The sequence below is a fragment of the Somniosus microcephalus genome, chromosome 4 (assembly GCF_052327205.1).
Source record: "Somniosus microcephalus isolate GS21.2 chromosome 4, FLI_Smic_1.0, whole genome shotgun sequence".
In the NCBI taxonomy this organism is placed as follows: domain Eukaryota; kingdom Metazoa; phylum Chordata; class Chondrichthyes; order Squaliformes; family Somniosidae; genus Somniosus; species Somniosus microcephalus.
The window spans coordinates 65,379,844-65,403,531 of record NC_140990.1 but is presented as its reverse complement, the minus strand read 5'-3'; the positions used below and the strand labels follow the sequence as shown (position 1 = coordinate 65,403,531).

Genomic DNA, 23,688 nt, shown 5'->3' with positions numbered 1-23,688 from the left:
TCCTTCATTTACAGACGCACCCTGACGCGTCTCCGTTTCTCCTTTATTTACAGACGCTCCCTGACCAGTCCCCATTACTCATAGAGTTATACAGCACAGAAAGAGGCCCTGAGGCCCATCGTGTCCACGCCGGCCATCAAGCCCTGTCTATTCTAATCCCATTTTCCAGCACTTGGTCCGTAGCCTTGTATGTTATGGCATTTCAAGTGCTCATCTAAATGCTTCTTGAATGTTGAGCGTTCCTGCCTCTACCACCCTTTCAGGCAGTGAGTTCCAGATTCCAACCACCCTCCGGGTGAAAAAGTTTTTCCTCAATTCCCCCTCTAAACCTCCTGCCCCTTACCTTGAAACAGTGCCCCCTGGTTATAGACCCCTCCACTAAGGGAAAATGTTCCTTTCTACCTACGCCCCTCATAATTTTGTACACCTCAATCAGGTCCCCCCTCAGCCTTCTCTGCTCTAAGGAAAACAACCCCAGCCTGTCCAGTCTTTCTTCATAGCTGAAGCGCTCCAGCCCAGGTAACATCCTGCTGAATCTCCTCTGCACCCTCTCCAATGCAATCACATCCTTCCTACAGTGTGGCGACCAGAACTGCACACAGTATTCCAACTGTGGCCTAACTAGGGTTTTGTACAGCTCCATCATAACCGCCCTGCTCTTATATTCTATGCCTCAGCTAATGAAGGCAAGTATCCCATATGCCTTTTTAACCACCTTATCTACCTGTCTTGCTGCCTTCAGGGACCTATGTACAAACACACCAAGGTCCCTCTGATCCTCTGTCCTTCCGAGGATCCTACCATCCATTGTGTATTCCCTTGCCTTGTTAGTCCTCCCAAAATGCATCACCTCACACTTTTCAGGGTTAAATTCCATTTGCCACTGTTCTGCCCATCTAACCATCCCGTCTATATCGTCCTGTAGCCTGAGACTTCGCTCCTTGCTATTTATCGCTCCTTGCTATTTACCACTCCACCAATTTTCGTGTCATCTGCAAACTTACTGATCATATCTCCTACATTCATATCGAAATCATTAATGTACACTACAAACAGCAAAGGTCCCAGCACTGATCCCTGCGATACACCACTGGACACAGGCTTCCAGTCACAAAAACAACCTTCGACCATCACCCTCTGCCTCCTGCCACTAAGGCAATTTTGGATCTAATGTGCCAAATTGCCCTAGATCCCATGGGCTCTTACCTTCTTGACCAGTCTCCCATGTGGGATTTTGTCAAAAGCCTTACTGAAGTCCATGTAGACTACCTCAACTGCACTACCCTCATCCACACTTTTAATTATAATCAAGGCCACTGATTACAGCTTCTATGCAAATCTGCACATGCTCATAGAATTTGAGCCCTATAATATTAACACTCCTATAATGGTGTATAATAAAATCACCATTTAACATTTTTCAATCACAGTAATCATTGACCCCCACACCCTGAGCAATGCCATGAGAGATACACTAATTACCTGAAGATTACGGTAGCAAAATACTGCAGATGCTGGAAGTCCGAAATAACAACAGAAAATGCTGGAAAAACTCAGCAGGCCAGGCAACATCCGTGGAGAGCCCTGCCTTCGATCTATTTTATTTCCTTTCCAGTTTTGAAAAAGGGTTTCGACCCGAAACGTTAACTCTAATTTCTCTCCACGGATGTTGCCTGGCCTGCTGAGTTTTTCCAGCATTTTCTGTTGTTACCTGAAGATTACCCTCGATTGCATTGGGAAAATAATTTGACTTGCGAGAAGATTAAGATCCCTGTATAAACCTTCATATAAACTCAGATATATTTCACATATCCTGGACTACAGCAGTTGAAATACGAGCATTCAGTCACCTGTTTGCCAATACAATAGTTTCAGTTGAATTTGCTGCCTGTCTGTGAGAAGGTCATTGGCGGCAGCTTGGTAAAAGGAGCCCAGGCCAGTTTCTGATTAGACCTTTCATTGGGTCCGATATAAATGGTGTGATCGTTTCTATAGCAACGAAGCCTGTGTGTGGACCTTGTGGGCAGACTGTGTTTCACTCAATGTAACTTCAGGTGCTGCTTCTGTCAGGAGATTTCTGTTTCTCTCTGCCCTGCTTGAGCAGTCTGAGGGAAGGGCCGATCAAGTAGAAGATCAGAACAGCAAAGATTTCACTATTTTACCATGAGCACTGGGCAGAGCCTGTCCACAGTGCGCTCCGACACTCACACTGCTTTCTTGGTGTAATAATTTAACCCGCTCCCTGAGCTCGGGGTGTGAGCGGCCCGCGTCCCCCCGGGGTTCATGGACCCGCTCCCCGAGCTCGGGGTGTGAGCGGCCCGCGTCCCCCCGGGGTTCATGAACCCGCTCCCTGAGCTCGGGGTGTGAGCGGCCCGCGTCCCCCCGGGGTTCATGAACCCGCTCCCTGAGCTCGGGGTGTGAGCGGCCCGCGTCCCCCCGGGGTTCATGAACCCGCTCCCTGACCTCTCACCTGATGTGTCAGCGACTGCTGCCAAGGTCCGCGCATGCTCAGCTCATACTGCCCGGGTGATTGACGGGAGCTCCGGACCAATAGAAAGAGCGGGGGCGGGACTGGAGGACCGAGCGGGCGGCGGGTCCTCCAACCAATCGGAGTGTGTGAGGGGCGGGGCTTGACCTTTGAACCTGAACAACAGTGCAGAAGGCCGAGGGTGGAAGACCCAGAGAGTGTCCTAGGCGGGAGGCGCAGCACGGAGGACCCCAGGTCAGGGGCCTAGGGCGGAGCGGTTCGTCGCCTAGATGCTGTAAGTGAGCATGCTGCAGGTTTCTAAAGTTGAAGAACGGGCCCGAATGGGTTCCAGCGGCCCCGCCTGTGCTCCATCTGGTGGCAGCTGTGAGGCTTTGTTTCGGTGACGGGGACCGGTTTGTGCGCTGCCATTTTGGTGGAGGAAAGACAGACTGTTCCCATCTATAGTATGGTGTTTGAGCGGCCACATTCTCCCCGTGTTTGCGTGGGTTTCCTCCGGGTGTTCCGGTTTCCTCCCACAGTCCAAAGATGTGCGGGTTAGGTTGATTGGCTATGATAAAAAATTGACCCTTAGTGTTAGGGGGATTAAATACGTGGGGTTATGGGGATAGGGTGGGATATGTGTTGGTGTAGGGGTTACGGGGATCGGGTGGGATATGTGTCAGTGCAGGCTCGATGGGCCGAAATGGCCTCTATCTGCACTGTGGGGTTTCTGTGATTCTGTGAATATCGGCAAGGAATAACGAATGTCTTGATGGTTGGGTCCTGTGAGTGATAACAGCAAGAAGAAGGGAATTTGAGTACTCGTTTTCTTCTTTTACGGGATTTGAGAAAGTGGTTGGCTTCTTTTCTGTGGAAAGGTTGAAGACTGTGGATAAGGATTATGACATTATATGGTTGGATAACATCAAGTGAAGATGAGGAGTTATTAGAGTGCCAATAGGACTGGCGTTGAACTGGTATTACTTGTTTGTTGAAGAAGTTTCGGGTTCTGGTTAAAAGTAGTTTACTTGAAGTCTTAAATGATTTTTTGATATGGTTGTGGGATTTTGTATATTGTGGTGTTATTTAGTGTTAAAGCCTTCCTTAATCGAACGAACGAACGCTCTAGTGAACGCACGCATGTGGATACAAATATATGCACGCAGGCACGCATACACAATGGAACTTACGTTCGACCGAATGAAGGGCCCTCGCTCCCCAGGATGAAGGCCCGCTTGGTGAGTGTGAAGCCTGCTGGACGGATGAACGAACACATAGGCATGCATGCAGATAGAAATGGTACACATGTACGCAGTCATGCACATGGAACTTACGCTTGAGAGAGCGAATGGAGGAATGAATGAATGATTGAACAATGCCAGTTGGACTGGTGTGTACGGATTCTTGGTTTATTAAATAGTTGCAGTTTGTACTGTAAATATTATTGATTTACCTGTAAAATTTATTGTTGTATTTATTGGTCAATGAATGTAATGAATTTATTATGTAACGGATGAAAAAAAATGAACCCCGGGGGGGACGCGGGCTGCTCACACCCCGAGTGCGGCCCCAGGCCCCATTATTAAAACACTCAACATTATCCGCTTCACACTCCCAGGGTGGGCCTGAGGCCCCGAACAAGAGCCTCCGGGCCGGGCGTTTGCCCCGAGCGGGGCGGCAGCTGCGGGGCTTTCTCCTGGTGACAGGCCCGGGGTAACGGCTGCCATCTTGAGAGGCTCAGGGAGCAGCAGGGCGCATGCGCGGCCCCCTTGGCCAGGAACCAGGAGGAGAGAATCTTGTCAATTTCTATCCTGGACTCTCGGTGATGGCTTTTGTAAACTCCTTTTACAGGCTGTGAGAAGGGCAGCATTTACACACCGCAAACTCAAACCAAACATCACATCAAGATCTGACAGAGTCACTCCATTCCTCAGGACCCAAATATCATCGGCCTTTGAATGTGGAAGGAGAAATGTTTGCCTGTTCTGTCTGTGGGAAAAGATTTCAAACATCAGTGTGACTGGAAAAGCACTGAGACACACACACCTGAGTGAGAGTGTTCCGAGGGACTGCCTAAGAAGAAGAAGAAGAAGCACTGACTGTGGAAAGAGCTTTAACCAGTTACACAGCCTGAAAAAACATCCCACCATTCACAGCGGAGAGAAACCGTACACGTGTTCTGTGTGTGGACAAGGCTTCAACTGATCGTCCAACCTGGAGAGACACAAGGACACCCGCACCATGGAGAAACTGTGGAAATGTGGGGACTGTGGGAAGCAATTCAATTACCCATCTGAGCTGACAACTCATCAACGCAGTCACACCAGGGAGAGACCGTTCACCTGCTCCGCGTGTGGGAAGGGATTCATTCTGTCGTCCAGCCTCCATTTACACCAGCGAGTTCACACTGATAGACCTTTTAAATGCTCTGACTGTGGGAACTGCTTTAAACTCTCTGCAGATTTTATTAAACATCAGCTTGTTCACACCGACGAGAGACCATTCAGTTGTACTCACTGCGAGAAGAGCTTCGCGCAGTCATCTCACCTCATTCAACACCAGCGAGTTCACACTGGGGAGAGGCCGTTTACCTGTTCTGTATGTGGGAAGGGATTCACTCATGCATCCAATCTTCAAACGCACCAAGGGGTTCACACTGGGGAGAGGATATTCACCTGCTCCGTGTGTGGAAAAGGATTTACGCAGTCATCCCACCTGCTGACACACCTTGATAGAGCTTTTAAATGTGCTGACTGTGAGAAGAGCTTTAAAAGTGCAAAGGATCTGCTGACACACCAACACAGTCACACCAGGGAGAGGCCGTTCACCTGCTCCGTGTGTGGGAAAGGATTCACTCTATCATCCAGTCTTGAGGCCCACCAACGCACTCACAGCGGAGAGAGGCTGATCACCTGCTCTGTGTGTGGGAAGGGATTCACTACTTCATGCAACCTGCGTACACACCAGCGAGTTCACACAAGGGAGAATCCGTTCACCTGCTCCGTGTGTGGGAAGGGATTCACTCGATCATCTTACCTGGTGAGACACCAGCAAGTTCATAAGTGACTGTAGGGGTAGGATTCTGCTGGTAATCACATCCTATGTTTGTTTCTACCAATGTTATTAACCCCTATAACTGGGCTGTGTTGTGTTTGTTATTTCTCCTCGATAAGGGACTAATTGATGTCCATTTTAGGTCCTTTTCTCCTTTTGAACTCTAGATTAGTTCAGTTCTCATACCTTCAGTTACTCTCATGGACAAGTCCCAGCTCCCCATACCTTCCAGAGTGCCTCTCCTAGCCTTGGTATCCAGGGAAGGTATCGGTAACACACCCGGGATCACTGAATACAAACCCAGTCTGTTACTCACTTTCAGCTACTGGACTTAGTGTGTGACCCACAGCATCTCTCTCACCTTCGATGTGTGAATAGAGCATCACGCCTGCAAACCTGGTCTTAAATTTATTCAGCAAATCTATTGAACAGAAGCTTGCAGGGTGATGAGGCAGTGTTGAGGTGCTGCTGTACCAGCCTTGGCTCAGTGGGCAGCACTCTCGCCTCTGAGTCAGAAGGTTGTGGGTTCAAGTCCCAGCCCAGAGACTTGAGCACAAGAATCTCGGCTGACACTCCTGTGCAGTACTGAGGGAGTGTTGCACTGTCGGAAGTGCTGTCTTTCAGATGAAACATTAAACCGAGGCCCCGTCTGCTCTCTCAGGTGGAAAAGATCCCATGGCACTATTGAGAAGAGCAGGGGAGTGATCTCTGGTGTCCTGGCCAATATTTATCACTAAAATAAAACACATGATCTGGTCATTAGCACATTGCTGTTTGTGGGAGCTTGCTGTGCGCAAATTGGCTGCTGCGTTTTCTACATTACAACAGTGACTATGATTCAAAAGTACTTCATTGGCTGTAAAGTGTTTTGGGACGTCCTGAGGTCATGAAAGAGGCGGTATAAATGCAAGTCTCATCTTTACTCTGCATTGTGCCTGTAATGGAAATAACTGAAGATTAGTCCCAGTGTAACCTTTGCTATCATGATTGTGTGTGTGTGTGTGTGTCATCTGAAAGTTTCTCACCATTTAAAAAAATATTCTGTTTTCCTATTCTTCCTACCAAAGTGAATAACCTCACATTTCCCTACATTATACTCCATCTGCCACCTTACTGCCCACTCACTTAGTCTATCTATATCCCTTTGCAGACTCTGTGTTCTCCTCACAGCTCACTGTCCCACCTAGCTTTGTATCATCAGCAAACTTGGATACATTACACTCAGTCCCTTCATCTGGGTCATTAATATAGATTGTAAATAGCTGAGACCTAACACTGATCCTTGCGGCACCCCACTAGTTACAGCCTGCCAACCTGAAAAAAGGTCCGTTTATCCCGACTCTCTGTTTTCTGCCCATTAACCAATCCTCTATCCATGCCACTCAGGTCTCGAAAACAGCCCCAGACTGATCAGTTTTTTCCTGATCAGTATATCCCCTCAGTTCTGGCATCATCCCTGTGAATCTTTTTTGCACCCTATCCAGTGCCTCTGTACCCTTTGATAACATGGAGACCAGAACTGTGCAGAGTGCTCCAAGTGTGGTCTAACCAAGGTTCGATACAAGTTTACCATAACTTCTCCGCTGTAAAATTCTATCCCTCTAGAAATGAACCCCAGTGCTTGGATTGTTTTTTTAATGGCCTTATTAACCTGTTCAATCAGAAATCTCAGGGTAAACCTCTCTGAACCCGGTTTGCTGCTCCCTCTGTGCCCAGCACTGCCTGCAACCCCGGCGCACGGCAGTGGAATTTCAAAAGAAGGAAGGAATCTGTCAGCATTTGAAAGGCTTTTAGAAAGAATTCAAGGCGTTTTCAGAGAGTTGGAATCTTTCTCTATTCTCGGGGAGCTAGATATCAGCCTTTCTCCTGTGAATATCGAGCTGCCTTATAGGGCCGTGATCATCTTTGAAAGAGCTGCCAATTCGTCCCACTCCCCTGCCCTTTCCCCATAGCCCTGCAAACTTTTCCTTTAAGTAGATCCAATTCACTTTCGAAAATTACTGTTGAATTTGCTTCTACCAACCTTTCAGACAGTGCATTCCAGATCACAACAACTCACGGAGCAAAAAATGTCTAATCTCCCCTCTGGCTTTTTGCCAATGATTTGATGTGATGTGTTTACTTGTTAAATACATTTGCTGAGTGGATTTAAATTTAAAACCAGGTTCTGAGGCGTGATGCTCTATTCACACATCGAAGGTGAGAGAGATGCTGTGGGTCACACACTAAGTCCAGTCGCTGGCAGTGATTAACAGACTGGGTTTTGTGTTTAGTGACCCCGGGCGTGTTACCGATACCTTCCCTGGACACCAAGGCTAGGAGAGGCACTCTGGAATGTATGGCAAGCTGGGACTTGTCCATGAGAGTAACCGAAGGTATGAGAAGTGAAATAATCTAGAGTTAGAAAGGAGAAAAGGCCCAAAAATGGAGCAGTCAGTAACAGGACATCAATTAGTCTCCTCTTATCTTGGAGAAATCAAGGACTCGACACACTGTGTGCTTGAAACAAAGCTGATTTATTTGACATATCAAAATATTAAACTCCAGCCCAGTTATAGGAGTTATTAACATCAGCAGAAACAAATGCGAACTACCAGAATGAACATAGTTCAGTCCTGAATGTGATTAACAGCAGCAATATCAGCAGAATCCAACCCCTGCAGTCGATCATGAACTCGCTGGTGTGTCAGCAGGTTGGATGACTGAGTGAATCCCTTCCCACACATGGAGCAGGTGAACAGCCTCTCCCCAGTGTGAATTGCTGGTGTCTCAGATGGTGAAATGATTTAATGAATCCCTTCCCACACATGGAGCAGGTGAACAGTCTCTTCCCCAGTGTGAACTCACTTGTGTACAGTGAGGTGGGATGACTGAGTGAATTCCTTCCCACACACAGAGCAGGTGAATGGCCTCTCCCCAGTGTGAACTCGTTGGCGTCTCAGATGTTGGGAAGAACAAATGAATCCCTTCCCACACACGGAGCAGGTGAACGGCCTCTCCCCAGTGTGAACTCGCTGGTATACAATGAGGTTGCAAGAATGCCTGAACCTCTTCCCACAGTGAGAGCAACTGAACGGTCTCTCATCAGTGTGAACTCGCTGATGTTGAATTAGTTCTTCAGAACTTTTAAAGCAGTTCCCACAATCAGTGCATTTAAAAGTTCTCTCATCACTGTGAACTCGTTGGTGTGATCGGAGGGCAGATGAGTGAGCGAATCCCTTTCCACACACAGAGGGTGAACGGCCTCCCCAGTGCGACTGTGTTGATGAGTTTCCAGCTGGGATGGGTAATTGAATCCCTTCCCACAGTTCCCACATTTCCACGGTTTCTCCGTGGTGCAGGTGTCCTTGTCTCTCCAGGTTGGATGATCAGTTGAAGCCTCGTCCACACACACAACACGTGTACGGTTTCTCCCCGCTGTGAATGGTGCAATGTTTTTCAGGCTGTGTAACTGGTTAAAGCTCTTTCCACAGTCAGTGTACGGGAACACTCTCACACGGGTGTGTGTGTCTTGGTGCTTTTCCAGTCACACTGATGTTTGAAATCTTTTCCCACAGACAAACATTCCTCCTTCCACATTCAAAGGCCGATGATATTCAGGTGCTGATGAATTGAGTGACTCTGTCAGATGTTGACGTGATGTTTGGTTTGAGTTTCCTGTCTGCAAATCCTCCCCTTCTAACAGCCTGTAAAAGGAGTTTACAAAAGTCATCACTGTAAATACAGGATAGAAATTCAGAACAGACAATTCTAGTTTTTATGGAACATTCTTTCCTCTTGCTCCCCCAAAGCTGTAAATCCCCGTCCCACACACTCTCTCCCTCCTCCCTGTGCTGGAATCCAAACCCATCGCACCATCTCCAACATTTCTTTCCTCCACTCCCAGTTTTCCCCATCCCTCTGCTCTGCTCTGGTTGGGTTCAGTTCTCCACCCCCTGTGTGCAGAGTGAGAATAAAATCAATGAGTCAATGATTGTCTCTCCTGGTCACTGGGACCCTGAAGCCCCGCCCACTGTCTGTCCTGTACCAAGATGGCCACGCATGCGCTGTGCTGCAGATGGAACCGGTCTGTCTTTCCTCCACCAAGATGGCGGCACGTAACCCACGCCTGTCACTGAGAAAAAGCCTCACCGCTGCCGTCCGGTAGAACACAGACCGGGCCGCTGGATCTCATTCGGGCCTGTGGCCATTCTCCAACTTTATAAGCCCTGCGGCGCGGCCTACCCACAGTTTATTAATCTCCCGACCCCGCTCCCGCCGACCTGCAGCTCCGCCCAGCGACCGCGCAGAGCCTGTCCCACGCCTGCGCACTGGGCTCCTGACATCCTCCCCAGAAAACCTGAAAGAAGAATCTGGATTGTCCCCGTCACTCATTCTTAAAGGGACAGCACCCTATGTCTGGGCAGCTGCCGTTAAAGGCACAGACACAGCTTCACCCTTCTCTATTCTAAATAAAAACAGAAAATACTCAGCAGATCAGGCAGTATCTGTGGAGAGAGAATCAGCGTTAATAGATAGATCTTCCCTAACCAACTTCTTAGACTTTTTTGAAAGAGACGACGTCCCGAATTAAATGGGGCGTATCCCGAAATTAAATGGTGTAATGTACCTGGACATCCAAAAGGCCTTTGACAAAGTATTGCATGAGAGACTTCTTTACAAACCAAGGTCGGGACTGAAAGCCAATAAATCCCCTGGACCTGATGGCCTGCATCCTAGGGTTTTGAAAGAGGTGGCCAAAGAGATAGTGGATGCATTGGTTGTCATTTTACAAAATTCCAGATTCTAGAATGGTTCCCGCGGATTGGAAGGTACCAAATGTAACTCCACTATTTAAGAAAGACCGCTTATTTCCACCTCCGTAACATCGCCCATCTCGGCCCTTGCCTCAGCTCATCCACTGCTGAAACCCTCATCCATGCCTTTGTTACCTCTAAACTTGACTAGCCCAATGCACTCCTGGCTGGCCTCCCACATTCCACCCTACGTAAACTTGAGGTCATCCAAAACTCGGCTGCCCATGTCCTAACTCGCACCATTCCCGTTCGCCCATCTCCCCTGTGCTCGCTGACCTACATTGACTCCCAGTTAAGCAACACCTCAATTTCAAAATTCTCATCCTTATTTTCAAATCCCTCCATGGCCTCGGCCCTCCCTATCTCTGTAACTCCTTCAGCCCCACAAACCCCCGAGATATCTGCGCTCCTCTAATTCTGCCCTCTTGAGCATCCCTGATTATAATCACTCAACCATTGGTGGCCGTGCCTTCTGTTGCCTCGGCCCTAAGCTCTGGAATCCCCTGCCTCACTACCTCTCTTTCCTCCTTTAAAATGCTCCTTAAAACCAACTCTTTGACCAAGCTTTCGGTAACCTGCCAAAATGTATCCTTATGTGGCTCGGTGTCAAATTTTCTGTCTTACAATACTCCTGTGCAGCGCCTTGGGATGCTTCACTACGTTAAAGGTGCTATATAAATACAAGTTGTTGTTGTTGTTGAAAGGAGGGAGAGAGAAAACATGGAACGACAGACCTGTTAGCCTGGCATCCGTAGTAGGGAAGATGCTAGAATCTATTGTTAAGGACATGGTAACAGGGCACTTAGAAAATAATAATAAGATTGGGCAGAGTCAACACAGATTTATGAAAGGGAAATCATGTTTGACAAATCTGTTAAGAGTTTTTTGAGGTTGTAACTAGCAGAATAGATAAGGGGGAACCAGTGGATGTGGTGTATTTAGATTTATAGAAGGCATTCGATAAGGTGTCACACAAGAGGTTATTAAATACATAGAAACATAGAAACATAGAGATAGGAACAGGAGTAGGCCATTCGGCCCTTCGAGCCTGCTCCGCCATTCAATGAGATCATGGCTGATCTTCGTCTGAGATCATAGCTGATCTTACCAGTTCAGTACCCCGTCCCCGCCTTTTCTCCGTAACCCTTAATCCCCTTAGCCTTCAGAAATATATCCAATTCTCTCTTGAAAATATTTATTGAATTAGCCTTCACAGCCCTCTGTGGCAGGGAATTCCACAGGCTCACCACTCTTTGAGTGAAGAAATTCTTCCTCATCTCTGTTTTAAATGATTTGCCCGCTATTTTTAGACTGTGGCCCCTGGTTCTGTGCTCCCCGGCCATTGGAAACATTCTCTCTGAATTCAGCCTGTTCAGGCCTGCCATAATTTTATATGTTCCGATGAGATCCCCTCTCAATCTTCTAAACTCCAGTGAGTACAAGCCCAAACTATTTAATCTCTCTTCGTAGGTCATTCCCGCCATTCCAGGTATCAGCCTGGTGAATCGCCGTTGCACTCTTTCCATGGCAAGAACATCCTTCCGCAGATGGGGCGACCAAAACTGTACACAATACTCCAGATGCGGTCTCACCAGCACCTTGTACAGCTGTAGTAAGGTATCCCTATTCCTATACTTGAACCCCCTTGATATGAAGGCCAACATACCATTTGCCTTCTTGATCGCCTGTTGCACCTGCATGCTCTCCTTCAGTGACTGGTGCACAAGAACACCCAGGTCCCTCTGCACTTCCCCATCTCCCAATCTATTGCCATTTAGATAATAATCTACCCTCCTGTTTTTACCCCCAAAGTGGATAACCTCGCATTTATCCACATTATAGTGCATCTGCCACGTATCTGCCCATTCCCCCAACCTGTCCAAATCGCACTGTAGCCTCCTGACATCCTCATCAGAGCCCACCCCTCCTCCTAGTTTAGTGTCGTCAGCGAATTTGGAAATATTGCATCCAATTTCCTGATCCAGATCATTTATATATATTGTGAACAGCTGGGGTCCCAGGACAGATCCTTGCGGCACCCCGCTGGTCACTGCCTGCCACTCCGAAAACGAGCCGTTTATTCCAACTCTCTGTTTTCTATCCGCCAGCCAGTTCTCTATCCACGTTAATACTTTGCCCCCAATCCCATGAGCCTTAATTTTGCATGATAATCTTTTGTGTGGAACCTTATCGAAGGCTTTCTGGAAGTCAAGGTACACCACATCCACTGGCTCTCCCCCATCCATTTTACCAGTTACTTCCTCAAAAAATTCCAGCAGATTAGTCAAACACGATTTACCCTTTGTAAATCCATGTTGACTCTGTCCGATCCTTTCCCCATTTGTCAAGTGCTCCGCTATTTTATCCTTAATAATGGACTCTAGCATTTTGCCCACAACCGATGTAAGGCTTACTGGTCTATAATTCCCTGCTTTCTCTCTACCCCCCTTTTTAAATATTGGGGTAACATTAGCTACCCTCCAATCCACGGGTACTGTTCCCGAGTCAATGGAGTTCCGGAAGATGATCCTTAGAGCATCTGCTATCTCCAGGGCCACCTCCTTAAGTACCCTAGGATGTAGTTTATCAGGCCCCGGGGATTTGTCGGCCTTCAGTCCCCTCAACTTACCCAACACCATATCCCTAGAGATACTAATTTCTGTCAGCTCCTCCCTCTCATTAGTCCCTATGTTTGCCGATATTCCTGGGAGGTTATTTGTGTCCTCCTTTGTGAATACAGAACCAAAGTATGAGTTTAATTGGTCTGCCATTTCCTTATTCTCCATTATATATTCTCCCGAATCGGACTGCAAGGGACCGACTTGGGATTTTACCAGTCTTTTCCTCCTGATATACCGATAAAAGCTTTTGCAGTCTGTCTTTATGTTTGCTGCAAGTTTACTTTCGTATTCTATTTTCCCCTTCCTGATTAATCCCTTTGTCCTCTTTTGCTGTATCTTGTACTGCCCCCAATCTTCCGGTCTGGTGCTTTTTTTTGCCAGTTGATATGCCCTTTTTTTTGATTTTATGCTGTCCCTAATTTCCCTCGTTATCCACGGTTGAGTCACCTTTTTAGGTTTATTTTTATGCCAAACCGGTATAAACATGTTCTGGAATTCTTCCATTCTATCTTTGAATGCTTGCCATTGTCTCTCCACTGTCAATCCCCCCAGAAACACCACCCAATCAATCTTACCCAATTCCCGTCTCATACCCTCGTAATTCCCTTTATTTAAGTTCTGGACCTTAGTCTCTGATTCAATTTCCTCACTCTCCATCTCGACTGAGAGCTCGATCATATTATGATCGCTCTGACCCAAGGGGCCTCGTACAAGAAGATTGCTGATAAGTCCCTTCTCATTGCACAATACCCAGTCTAAAATGGCCTGATCTCGAGTCGGCTCCTCGACATATTGGTCCAGATAACCGTCCCGAAAACATTCCAGGAATTCCTCCTCCTCAGAATTTTTACTAATTTGGGTAGTCCAATCAATATGTAAATTAAAGTCACCCATGATGACAGCTGTGCTCTTATCGCACGCTTCTCTAATTTCCCTTTTTATGCCTTCCCTCACCTCCATATTACTATTTGGAGGCCTATATATCACACCCACTAACGTTTTCCTCCCCTTGCTATTTCTCATTTCTACCCATACAGATTCCGTTTCATCCGAGTTAATATCCTTCCTTTCCATTGCATTAATCCCCTCCTTTACCAGCAATGCTACCCCACCTCCCCTACCTTTTTGCCGATCCTTCCTAAATATTGTATATCCCTGGATGTTAAGTTCCCAGCCTTGCCCACCCTGCAGCCACGTTTCTGTAATCCCAATCAAATCATACTTGTTTACCTCTATTTCCACAACTAATTCATCCACCTTGTTCCTAATGCTTCTAGCATTAAGATACAAAGCCTTCAGGCTTGCTTTTTTCACACTCTCATTATGAATTAGTTTGGCCCTTTGTGTTTCTCTCCTTTGCTTATTGCTTCTCACCTTTCTACCATCTATTTCTGACTTCATATGACTTCCCTCTTTTCCACTACCTAGGTTCCCATCCCCCTGCCAAATTAGTTTAAATCCTCCCGAACCGCCCTAGAAAATATTACCCCGAGGACATCGGCTCCCTCACAGTTCAGGTGTAGACCGTCCCCTTGGTACAGGTCACTCCTCCCCAAGAACTGGTTCCAATGCCTCAAGAATTTAAATCCCTCTCCCTTGCACCACTGCTCAAGCCACATATTTAGCTTATCTATCTTACTCTCTCTAAACTTATTAGCTCGTGGCACTGGTAGCAATCCAGAGATTACTACCTTTGAGGTCCTACTTTTCAATTTAGCTCCTAACTCCCTAAATTCAGCTTGTAGGACCTCCTCCCTCTTTTTACCTACATCGTTGGTACCTACATGTACCACGACAACTGGCTGATCCCCCTCCCCCTTCAGAATGCTCTGCACCCGCTCCGAGACATCCTTGACCCTTGCACCAGGGAGGCAACATACCATCTTGGAGTCTCGGTCTCGGCCACAGAAACTCCTATCTATCCCCCTTACAATTGAATCCCCTATCACTATAGCCCTATCCCTCTTTTTCCCGCCCTTCTGTGCAGCAGAGCCAGTCATGGTGCCCTGAACCTGGCTGCTGGTGCCTTCCCCTGATAAGTCATCTCCCCCAACAGTACCCAAAACGGTAAACCTGTTTTGGAGGGAGATGACCGCAGGTGACTCCTGCACTACCTTCCTGCCTTTACCCTGCCTTTTGGTCACCCATTTACTGTCTGAGCTAGCCTTTACCTGCGGTGTGACGAACTCACTGAATGTGCTATCCACAACATCCTCAGCATCGCGTATGCTCCAGAGTGAGTCCATTCGCAGCTCCAGCGCCGCCATGCGGTCCGCTAGGAGCTGCAGCTGGACACACTTCCTGCACACACAGTTGTCAGGGACAGTGTCCCTGATTTCCCACATGGCACAGGAGGAGCATGACACGGGTCTGAGCTGCCCTTCCATGACTTAACCCTTACAATACCTTTTTATTTATTACGATTTAGCTTAATTATTGAATTCTACTTAGAATAAGTTTGTGAAAGTACTCACCAACCAGTCACCTACCTGTTTTCTGGTGTTGTATTTTCACTGCCGCCTCCTGTCCTGGAACCTTTTCCACCTAGGTTTGGCTCCTGAAATAAAATAAATTGAACCTACCTTTTCAACTTCCCCTAACCCCTAAAAGGTTAGAGGAGGTGGAAGGGTGGGAGACACTACACTGTAGTGTTTCGGGTTTAGCAACAGCTCCACCTATATAAGAGTTACTGGCCTCCTGCTCTCCCGACTGCACCAGCTGCTCCCTGGTGACGTCACACACTGATTACTATTTACCCCTCTCCTCTGCTGTTGATTTGGTACGCCTCGCAACTGCCGCCGGTTTTTAAGCCGGCCTCCTCCTCGCTGCTCTCTGCTGCTCCGAGTGGTCGGGCCTCGCAACTGCCGCCGGTTTTTAAGCCGGCCTCCTCCTCGCTGCTCTCTGCTGCTCCGAGTGGTCGGGCCTCGCAACTGCCGCCGGTTTTTAAGCCGGCCTCCTCCTCGCTGCTCTCTGCTGCTCCGAGTGGTCGGGCCTCGCAACTGCCGCCGGTTTTTAAGCCGGCCTCCTCCTCGCTGCTCTCTGCTGCTCCGAGTGGTCGGGCCTCGCAACTGCCGCCGGTTTTTAAGCCGGCCTCCTCCTCGCTGCTCTCTGCTGCTCCGAGTGGTCGGGCCTCGCAACTGCCGCCGGTTTTTAAGCCGGCCTCCTCCTCGCTGCTCTCTGCTGCTCCGAGTGGTCGGGCCTCGCAACTGCCGCCGGTTTTTAAGCCGGCCTCCTCCTCGCTGCTCTCTGTAGTGTATGTACCTTTAGAGCCCCTGTGTACTGTAATACCGGTAGTGACCACTCGGGTATATAAGCCTGTATAGTGTCTTGTATCTTTTAGTTCACCTCCAGACTTTGTTCAGTAAACACCTGTTAAACCAACTCCTGCATTCCGTGTCTCCATTTAACAAAAGGTTTATAACAACTACTGGCGCGAATTCATGAACTCATTTCTCTTATCTGGAAGGAGGAGAGCATGCCAGGCGATCTCAGAGATGCCGTAATTGTGACCATCTTCAAGAAAGGTGACAAGTCCGATTGCGGTAATTACGGAGGAGTTTCCCTGCTGTCTGCCACAGGGAAAGTCATCGCAAGAATCCTCCTCAATCGCCTTCTCCCAGTGGCCAAAGAGCTCCTCCCAGAGTCGCAATGCGGATTCTGCTCACTAAGGGGCACAATGGACATGATCTTCACCGCGCGTCAACTACAAGAGAAATGCAGGGAACAGCACCAACTGCTGTACATGGCCATCTTTGATCTCACAAAGGCCTTCGACACTGTCAACCGTGAGGGATTATGGAGTGTCCTCCTCAAATTCGACTCCCCTCAAAAGTTTGTCACCATCCTCCGCCTGCTTCACGACGACATGCAAGCCGTGATCCTGACTAACGGTTCCACCACAGACCCAATTCATGTACGGACCGGGGTCAAGCAAGGCTGTGTCATCGCACCAACGCTCTTCTCGATCTTCCTTGCTGCAATGCTCCATCTCACCCTCAGTAAGCTGCCCGCTGGAGTGGAGCTAATTTACAGAACAAACGGGAAACTGTTCAACCTCCGTCACCTCCAGTCCAGATCTAAGGTTGTCCCATCCTCTGTCGTCAAATTACAGTATGCAGACGATGCTTGCGTCTGCGCTCACTCGGAGGTCGAACTCCAAACCATCGTCAGCACCTTCACTGGAACGTACGAGAGCATGGGCCTTACACTAAACATCCATAAGACAAAGGTCCTCTACCAACCTGCCCCCGCCACACAGTACTGCTCCCCGATTATCAAAATCCACGACAAGGCCTTGGACAACGTGGACCACTTTCCATACCTCTGGAGCCTACTGTCAACAAGGGCAGACATTGACGACGAAGTCCAACACCGCCTTCAGCGTGCCAGTGCAGCCTTCGGTCGCCTGAGGAAGAGAGTGTTTGAAGACCAGGACCTCAAACCTGGCACTAAGCTCATGGTCTACAGAGCAGCAGTGATACCCGTCCTGCTGTATGCCTCAGAGACATGGACCATATACAGCAGGCACCTCAAAGCACTGGAGAGGTACCACCAACACTGCCTCCGCAAGATCCTGCAAACCCATTGGCAGGATAGGCACACCAACGTCACTGTTCTTGCTCAGGCCAACATCCCCAGCATCGAAGCTTTGACCACGCTCAATCAGCTCCGATGGACGGGTCACATCGTCCGCATGCCCGATACGAGATTCCCAAAACAAGCGCTCTACTCAGAGCTCCGGCATGGCAAGAGAGCCCCAGGTGGGCAGAGGAAACGCTTCACGGACACCCTCAAAGCCTCCTTGGAAAAAGTGTAACATCCCCACCGACACCTGGGAATCCCTGGCCCAAGACCGCACAAAGTGGAAGAGAAGCATCCGGGAAGGCGCCGAACACCTCGAGTCTCTTCGCCGGGAGCAAGCGGAAGCCAAGCGCAGGCAGCACAAGGAGCGCACGTCAACCCAAGCTCCCCACCCGCCCCTTCAACCACCGTCTGCCCCACCTGTGACAGAGACTGTAGGTCCCGCACTGGACTCATCAGTCACCTGAGAACTCATTTTTAATGTGGAAGCAAGTCATCCTCGGTTCCGAGGGACTGCCTAAGAAACAAAATTGGGGGTAATATACTAGCATGGATTGAGGATTGGTTAACGGACAGAAAACAGAGAGTAGGAATAAATGGGTCATTTTCAGGTTGGCAGGCTGTAACTAGTGGGATATCACAAGGATCAGTGCTTGGGTCCCAGCTATTCACAATCTACAATGATTTGGATGATGGGACCAAATGTAATATTTCCAAGTTTGCTGATGATTTGAAATTAGTTGGGATTGTGAGTTATGAGGAGGATACAAAGAGGCTTCAAGGCGATTTAGACAAGTTGAGAGAGTGGGCAAATACATGGCAGATGCAGTATGACATGGATAAATGTGAAGTTATCCACTTTGGTAGGGAAAACAGAAAGGCAGAGCATTATTTAAATGGTGATAGATTGGGAAATGCTGATGTACAGAGGGACCTGGGTACAGAGGGAGGCTTCAAGGGGATATAGACAGGCCAAGTCTTTTTTGCACCTTCTCCAGTGTCTCTACTTTTTATAATATGGAGACTAAAACTGTTCACACTATATTCCAAGTGTGGTCTAACTAAGTTTCAATACCAGTTTAACATAACTTCTCTGCTGTTAAATTATATCCCTTTAGAAATGAACCCCAGTGCATTGTTTGCTTATTTTATGGCCTTATTAACCTGCATTGTTACTATTAGTGACTTGTGTATCTGGACCCCGAGATCACTTTGCTCTTCTACCCTATTTAGACTCTTAATTTCCAAGTAGTATGTGGCCTCCTCATTCTTCCTACCAAAATACACCACCTCACACTTATCTATATTGATTTCATTTGTCAATTACACACCCATTCTGCAAAGGTATTAATATATTCTTGTATTTTGTCACAGTGTTCCTCAGTATTAACTTTATCCTCCAACTTGGTGCCAACAACAAATTTTGAAATTGTTCTTCTGATTCCTGAGTACAAATCGTTTATGTAAACAGTGGGCCCAGCCTGTGAAACACCACTTTCCACCTTTTGCCAGTCTGAGTAGCTACTCCTGACCCATACTCTCTGTTTTCTGTTTTGTAACCAGCTTGCTATCCATAACAGTCTGTAAGATCTAGAAGATGACCAAGGTCAGGCCGTGTGGAGTGAAGGGCCAGGCAGCAGAATGGATGGAAAGATGGCTACAAAACAGGAATCAGAGGGTTGGAGTTAAGGGAAGTTGGGAGCCATCTTTCCATCGCATTTATGTGTGTTGCTGTATACTACATAGGATGCAAGGAGGCTTCAAGGGGATTTAGACAAGCTAAGTGAGTAGCAAAAATATGGCAAATGGAATATAACACGGAGAAATGTGAAGTTATCCACCTTGGTAGGAAAAATAGAAAAACAGAGTATTTTTTAAATGGTGAGAGATTGGGAAATGTTGGTGTTCAGAGGGACCTTGGTGTCCTTGTACACAAATCACTGAAAGTTAACATACAGGTACAGCAAGCAATTAGGAAAGCAAATGGTATGTTGGCCTTTATTACAAGAGGATTTGAGTATAAGAGTAAAGACGTCTTACTGCAATTATATAGGGCCCTGGTGAGACCACACCTGGAGTACTGTGTACAGTTTTGGTCTCCTTACCTAAGGAAGGATATACTTGCCATAGAGGGAGTGCAACAAAGGTTCACCAGACTGGTTCCTGGGATGAGAGGGCTGTCCTATGAGGAGAGATTGAGTAGACTAGGCCTATATTCTCTAGAGTTTAGAAGAATGAGAGGTGATCTCATTGAAACATACAAAGTTCTTACAGGGCTTGACAGAGTAGATGCAGGGAGGATGTTTCCTCTGTCTGGGGAGTCTAGAACCAGGGGTCACAGTCTCAGAATAAGGGGTCGGCCATTTAGAAAGAAAAAGAAAGACTTGCATTTATATAGCGACTTTCATGACCACCAATGAAGTACTTTTGGAGTGTAGGCACTGTTGAAATGTGGCAGACAATTTGCGCACAGCAAGCTCCCACAAACAGCAATGTGATCGTAACCAGATAATCTGTTTTTTGTGTTCTGTTGATTGAGGGATAAATATTGGCCAGGACACCGGGGATAACTCCCCTGCTCGCCTTTGAAATAGTGCCATGGGATCTTTTACGTCCACCTGAGAGAGCAGACGGGGCCTCGATTTAACATCTCATCTGAAAGACGGCCCCTCTGACAGTGCCGCACTCTCTCAGCACTGCACTGGAGGGTCAGCCTAGATTGATGTGCTCAAGTCCCTGGAGTGGGACGTGAACCCACAACCTTTGACCCAGAGACGAGCTACTGACTGAGCCACAGCTGACTGAGATGAGAAGAAACTTCTTCACTCAGAGGGCGGTGAATCTTTGGAATTCTCTACCCCAGAGGGCTGTGGAGGCTCAGTCATTGAGTATATTCAAGGCAGATCGATAGATTTTTGAATATTAAGGGAATCAAGTGATATGGGGATAGTTCAGGAAAGTGGAGATGAGGTAGAAGATCAGCCAGGATCTTATTGAATGGCAGAGCAGGCTGGAACGGCCAAATGGCCGACTCCTGCTTAGAAACAAAGAAGATAGGAGCAGGAGTAGGCCATTCAATGAGAGCATGGCTGATCATCCAAATTCCGTACCCTGTCCCTGCCTTCTCCCCATATCCCTTGATCCCTTTAGCCTCAAGAAATATATCTAACTCCTTCTTGAATATATTTAATGAATTGGCCTCAACTGCCCTGTGTGGTAGAGAATTCCACAGGTTCACCACTCTCTGGGTGAAGAAATTCCTCCACATCTCAGTCCTAAATGGCTTACCCCTTATCCTTAGACTGTGACCCCTGGTTCTGGACTCCCTGACCATTGGGAACATCCTTCCTGCATCTAGTCTGTCTAGTCCTGTTAGAATTTTATAAGTTTCAATGAGATTCCCTCTCATTCTTCTAAACTCGAGCGAATATAAGCCTAATCGACCCAATCTCTCCTCATATGTAATTCCTGCCATCCCAGGAATCAGTCTGGTGAATCTTCGCTGCACTCCCTCCATGGCAAGAACATCCTTCCTCAGATAAGGCGACCAAAACTGCTCAAGGTGTGGACTCACCAAGGCCCTGTACAACTGCAGCAAGACATCCTTGCTCCTGTACTCGAATCCTCTTGCTATGAAGGCCAACATATCATTTGCCTTCTTAACCGCCTGCTGCACCTGCATGCTTACCTTCAGCGACTGGTGCACAAGGACACCCAGGTCTCGTTGCACTTCCCCTTCTCCCAATCTATTGCCATTCAGATAATCTGCCTTCCTGTTTTTGCCACCAAAGTGGATAACCTCACATTTATCCACATTTTACTGCATCTGCCAAACATCTGCCCAATCACCCAACCTGTCCAAATCATACTGGAGTTTCTCGGCATCCTCCTCACAGCACACACGCCCACCCAGCTTTGTGTCGTCTGCAAACTTGGAGATATTACATCTAGTTCCCTCGTCTAGATCATTAATATATATTGTGAATAGCTGGGGTCCTAGCACCGATCCCTGCGGTACCCCACTAGTCACTGCCTGCCACTCGGAAAAAGAGCCGTTTATTCCAACTCTTTGCTTCCTGTCTGCCAGCCAGTTCTCTATCCAAGTCAGTACCTTGCCCCCAATCCCATGTGCTTTAACTTTACATGCTAATCTCTTATGCGGGACCTTATCGAAAGCCTTCTCAAAGTCCAAATACACCACATCCACTGGTTCTCCCTTATCTATTCTACCAGTTACAGCCTCAAAAAATTCCAGTGGATTAGTCAAGCACGATTTACCTTTTGTAAATCCATGTTGACTTTTTCCGACCCTGTCACTGTTTTCCAAGTGCTCTGCTATTACATCTTTTATAATGGACTTAAGCATTTTCCCCACTACCGATGTCAGGCTTACCGGTCTCTAATTCCCCGTTTTCTCTCTACCACCTTTTTTGAATAGTGGGGTAACATTAGCTAACCTCCAATCCATGGGAACTGTTTCAGAATCTATAGAATTTTGGAAGATGACCAGCAATGCATCTACTATTTCTAGGGCCACTTCCTTAAGTACCCAAATGTAGATTATCAGGCCCTGGGGATTTATCGGCCTTCAATCCCGTCAATTTCCCTAACACCATTTCCTTAAAAATACTGATTTCATTCAGTTCCTCCCTCTCATTAGACCCTATGTTCCCCGACATCTCTGGGAGGTTATTTGTGTCCTCCTTTGTGAAGACAGAACCAAAGTAAGTATTTAATTGGTCTGCCATTTCTTTGTTCCCCATTATTAATTCCCCTGATTCTGACTGCAAGGGACCTATGCTTGACTTCACCAATCTTTTTCTCTTCACATATCTATAGAAGCTTTTACAGTCAGTTTTTATGTTCCCTGCAAGCTTACTCTCATACTCGATTTACCCCTCTTAATTAATCCCTTTGTCCTCCTTTGCTGAATCCTAAACTGCTCCCAATCCTCAGGTTTGCTGCATTTTCTGGCCAATTTATATGTCCTATTTATATGGGCGGAGCAATAGAAGCAGGCAGGTAGTGCAGGAGACCCCTGTGACCATTCCCCTCTCAAACAAGTATACCGCTTTGGATACTGTTGAGGGGGATGACTCACCAGGGGAAGGCAGCAGCAGCCAACTTCCTGGCACTGGGGGTGCTCCTGCTGCCCAGGAAGGGGGGAAAAAGAGTGGGAGAGCAATAGTGGTAGGGGATTCTATAGTAAGGGGAACAGATAGGCGTTTCTGTGGCCGTAGACGTGAATCCAGGATGGTTTGTTGCCTCCCTGGTGCCAGGGTCAAGGATATCACTGAGCGGCTGCAGGGCATTCTGGAGGGGGAGGGTGAACAGCCAGAGGTCGTGGTCCACATTGGTACCAACGACATAGGTAAAAAGAGGGATGAGGTCCTGCAGCAAGAATTTAGGGAGCTAGGTGAAGGATTAAAGAGCAGGACCTCAAAGGTTGTAATCTCTGGATTACTCCCGGTGCCACGTGCTAGTGGGTATAGGAATAGGAAGATAGAACAGGTGAATGCGTGGCTAAAGGGATGGTGCAGGGGGGAGGGCTTTAGTTTCCTGGATCACTGGGTCTGCTTCTGGGAAAGGTGGGACTTGTACAAGTCGGACGGCTTACACCTGAACCAGAGGGGAACCAATATCCTTACGGGGAGGTTTGCTAGCACTGCTGGGGGGGGTTTAAACTAACTTGGCAGGGGGATGGGGTACAGAGTGGAGCTATAGTAGGGGGTGATTTACAGCCAAATACAGAGGAAAAAACAAGTCAGCTGGGAAGGCAGAGCAAATATGTGAAGGCAAAAGGGAATATGGCAGGGCTGGAAGGCATTTATTTTAATGCAAGGAGTCTTGCAAATAAGGTGGATGAACTGAAGTTGTTGTTGAACACATGGGAGTACGATATTGTTGCTATCACGGAGACATGGTTGAGGGAGAGTCAGGACTGGCAGCTCAATATTCCGGGGTATAGAATCTTCAGGCGAGACAGAGGGGGGTGTAAAAGGGGAGGGGGTGTTGCAATGTTAATTAAGGAGTCAATTACTGCTGTAAGGAGGGATGATATATTAGCGGGTTCCTCTAATGAGGCCATATGGGTAGAACTTAAAAACAAAAAGGGGGCAAGCACTTTGCTGGGAGTGTACGATAGGCCCCCAAACAGTCAGGGGGAGAT

At 47.7% G+C, this 23,688-nt stretch overlaps 1 protein-coding gene and 1 pseudogene across 2 annotated transcripts in view; one reads left to right on the top strand and one right to left on the bottom strand.

Annotated features, from left to right (window-relative positions):
- The window catches only part of LOC147119085 (uncharacterized), a 58,099-nt pseudogene extending 49,261 nt beyond the window's left edge, over positions 1 to 8,838 (bottom strand).
- Positions 2,630 to 23,688, top strand: part of LOC147119084 (uncharacterized) — a 44,449-nt gene continuing 23,390 nt past the window's right edge. For both annotated transcript variants that reach the window (XM_085984789.1, XM_085984788.1), the window contains exon 1: positions 2,630 to 2,762. The gene's annotated coding sequence lies outside the window, so the exon portion shown is untranslated. The remainder of the gene's footprint in view (positions 2,763 to 23,688) is intronic.